This window comes from Panicum virgatum, chromosome 9K, assembly GCF_016808335.1.
Source record: "Panicum virgatum strain AP13 chromosome 9K, P.virgatum_v5, whole genome shotgun sequence".
Lineage (NCBI taxonomy): Eukaryota > Viridiplantae > Streptophyta > Magnoliopsida > Poales > Poaceae > Panicum > Panicum virgatum.
Window position 1 is genome coordinate 56,390,465 of NC_053144.1, and position 3,890 is coordinate 56,394,354.

Below are 3,890 nucleotides of genomic sequence, written 5' to 3' on the forward strand. Positions count from 1 at the left end.
AAGAGCTTCTCTCCAGTTCTCCTAACGGACAATTTGACCTTTTTCTATTACAAAGACAACCTTGCAATAAAAAAGGTCCTGCATCACACCAGAGAAGTTACTCTAGTACTAGAGCCTATATATATATATATATATATATATATATACTCCACTAATACCCTGGTACTGAATAATACTCATCAGTAGCCGAGCACACCCACCCCGCGCCTGCGTCGGCCGCCTCCCCTCCGTCCGCTGGCTCCAACTTTTTCCTCTGTCCACCTGTCAGGTTTGACCACGTAAGTCTGGGTGTGGGGTTCTTTTTTTATTGGGGAAAATTCATGGGGACGTGTTTAATCAGGGACGTGCGATGGAGGTTCCATGTTGTGAAATAATTAGTACCAGCTGGAAACTAATTTAAATTTAAAAGTTGATGGCGTCCGATGGTTTCTCAGCCGTATCTATGAATACGTCAGTAGCCGATTAGAGACATATATTACCAGGTAGCTACCAACGTTCTTCATTTTTCCTAAAAAAGGAGTCACCAAAACACAAATACTGCAAGCACATGCTCCATTCATTCATCGATGTTGTAAACATATGAGTATTTATGATCGAAAGCAAACTAATCCCGTCTGTACTCCATGTTCTTGTGGCCCTCATACAGCTGATTGATTTATGTACAGAAAAGGATTGTTTCAGATTGGCCAACGAATATCTGTGCACCAAACTTTGTTCTCCATAAAAAAAATCTGCACGCGCGATCTCCAGCAAGCAAGCAAGCAACTCTAGGCTCCAGAAATGGGCGATCTCCAGCGAGCAAGCAACTGCAGCACATGTTCAATCTCCAGCAAGCAGTCTTGCCGTCCAACTTGCTGCACAAAACAATTATTTTTCAGACGCAATCCCTCTCCAGCAGATTTGTGATATGTGAAGGACTGAGCATATAGAAGTACAGGTACACATTGAATGAGAGATGTGTTAGGAGCTGATAAACTGAAATAAAGCATGTATGATTAAACTAGTCACAACTTTGCAGATGCCATGTCATTTCACTTGGCAACATCTCTGATGGCCTTCCACATTCTTCGCCTCGCTCTCCACATATGTAGATAATACTGAAATCAGTAATTTGATGATGTGTAAAACCCAACCGACTTGAGACATATCAAGATTTCAGATTAGCACATCGCAATAAAGTCCAAATAATTCTGTTTCAGGTATGATACTGGATATTTTTTCTTGTCAAGAAATATTGGAATAGCAAATCAGCAGAAGTGCAAGAAAAAAAATGCAAGGTGCATTATGGTGAACACCATTGCTGCCTCCCGTGCGTCACAATACATCCGCTCAAGGCACACGCCCGCGCGCTCGCCGAGCTCTGCAGTCAAGGATGGGCATATGTAGCAGGTCATCAGGGATTTAAACTGCAATTTAGCAAAATAAATCCCATCCAATCAGTGAGAGATTTGAAGGGCCACAGAGAAGAAAAACTCAAAATTTAGGATTTACGAGGAACCTAAGATGAGATCAATTTAATGTTTAGCGGAAAAATGTACATACAACTACATATAAGCTGGTTTATAAATCAGTATGACATATAGTGGCAGCTAGCTACACTAATTTGTCTAGAAAAGGTAAAATGGAATCAAAGAATACAAATCATAAGCATAGTGTGTTTTGTAACCACAATTCATTTACGATAATACCTCAGGAAGTAAGTGGTAAGTACTAAGTAACAACTGAAACTGCCAACCGAAGTGCTAGATGAAGAATTGAGGAACCAACAAACAGTGGTCTGCCTGAAAAGCAGTGTGAATGAGCATAAATCAGTAAACAAATCACCAGGGATCAGCAAGTGTAAAGTAATATATATGGCTTCAATGCTTCACCACTTTCAATTCAGCAGTTTGTGTCTGTCAACTGTTTTGCAGTGCCAATTATGTGTTGTTTAGTTATTTTACAAATAGGGGCCTGTACACAGTCTATAGGGGGCAGATTTGCTGATTCACCAATTAAATTAGAAGAATCGAGAAAATTATACTCCAAAACTGCAAGCAAATAAAGGAACACTCCTATTCGCATGTTGCATGGTGTTTAGATTAATCTTATATCTAACCAACAAACAATCAACGATCAGAATCGAGCAACCCATCCACCATGGTGGCAGCCCTATCAGATCAGGTCGAGGTAGGGACCAGGAGTCAGCTACGACTAATCTTTCTGGAACTCCACCTGACCAACGGAAAAACAAAATTGAAATCACGCAGTGACATGAACCCCTAAAAGAAATTTGAATCAAACATAATTATAAACTAGCTAGTTCTAGCGCTGAGCTTGCTTCTCCAGGCCAACCGCACCCTAGATCTAGCATCCGCAAGCCGCGGCAACCGGCGCGCATGTGCGGACTTGGAACACAACGAGACCAAGAAGAACTACTACGAGGTGGGCTCGTGAGGGAAATAGGAGGGAAGGGGTATGGCGAGGGGGAGAAGACTGCACCTGGGGGCTTCAAGAGGCGGCTGGCGTCGCAGCCGGTGACGAGAGGGAGGAGGCGTGGGCGCTGTCGTCGTCTGTGAGGAGGCACACGGGAGATGGGTCAGGCGCACGGGAGAAAATGGAAATTGAGGGTGTGCTGAGGAAGATCCTGAGCAGAAGGCAAGCCGAACTCTCCTGGGGGCGATGGCGCCGACGACGGGAGGATGGAGCGACCTCACGGAGGAACGGCGACGGCCGACGGGAGGAGCAGTGCGGCTGACGATTATTGGCCTGCTTTGGTCATCGTGGGATGACAGGAACAAAGCGAATGCTGGAGAGAAATTGAGATTCCACTGACATGGAGATTATGGGGAATGCTGTGTCGGAGTCAGAAAGTCAGGATAAAAGATGGGATCCTCCATCGGAAGGTGTTTGGATGGGGCTTTCAGTGTGGCAAATAAGAGAGGTGCTTGGGGCTTTGTGATGCCGGACTCGGAAGGAAAGGCGGCCATGGGAGGGGTTGGATGCATCGAAATCGCAGCAGATGCTCTCTGTGCTGAAGCCCCCCCCCCCCCCCCCCCCCCCCCCCCCCCGGCATGTGTCGAGGCTCTGAATGCGATAGCGGAGGTGGGGGTGCAGAACATTGTGCTAGGCTTGTGTTGGTGAAGGCGCTGCAGTTGACTGAGCATGATCAAGCGCTAGGTGGTGTGCTCTTCAGAGAGGCAAAGTTTCTTATGTCAACTTTGTTTAATTCTACTAGTGTGAAACATTTTTCTCGTTCTTGTAATTTTGCTGCTCACGAATTGGCTAAACTTGGCCGATGTCGGGACCCGGATCATCCGAGTGTCTGGATGAATCCCCTCTCTGAATTTGTAAACGTTATTTTGACTCGCGATCTGGCTGAGCTCGGGGTTCCTGAATAAAGCAGCAAGAATTACTACTCAAAAAAAAATCCTGATCCCGAGCTGGGCGTGTACAAAACTGTCGCCGCAGAAATACTAGCCCGGGCAGGTGGCGGGGGATCTGGGTGTGGCTGGCCGACGGAAAAGAAAAAATGCGGGACCAAAACCGGGGTGGGTTGTGCGGGAGAAAAACTGTGCGTTGCGTTCCCCCGCGTCGGAGGTGGCACGGACTTGGGTTGACTGGCTGGGTACTGAAGGGTACAATATAGTACTATATACATATACTAGCAGAGTGTCCGTGTGTTGCTACGGGTAATATAAATTTTACCTAGATCTATATAAGGTCAACAAATTTTGCTCTTTCACTTCATGTACAAACCGTGCCGTGACACCGCGAGGTATTGATGGTTGTCCGAGTTCCGATTGGGATTTAGATTCCGATTGACGACCAAAGAATCATTGCTTTTGTCAATCATAGGGATAATCCGATGGGTTATACAAAGGGTTCTCTATAGCAATAGATTTGGGACC

The 3,890-nt window shown here is 45.7% G+C and overlaps 1 long non-coding RNA gene across 2 annotated transcripts; it reads right to left on the bottom strand.

Annotated features, from left to right (window-relative positions):
* Nucleotides 1-535: 535 nt before the first annotated feature.
* On the bottom strand, nucleotides 536-3,017 carry LOC120652535. 2 transcript variants are annotated; one of them, XR_005666599.1, is made up of 2 exons: nucleotides 2,482-3,017; nucleotides 536-1,781 (listed from the first exon to the last, which is right to left on the bottom strand). It is a non-coding gene; the product is annotated as an uncharacterized LOC120652535 (long non-coding RNA). The 2 variants fall into 2 exon arrangements; XR_005666600.1 differs by having other exon boundaries at nucleotides 536-2,214.
* Between the last annotated feature and the right edge of the window lie 873 nt (nucleotides 3,018-3,890).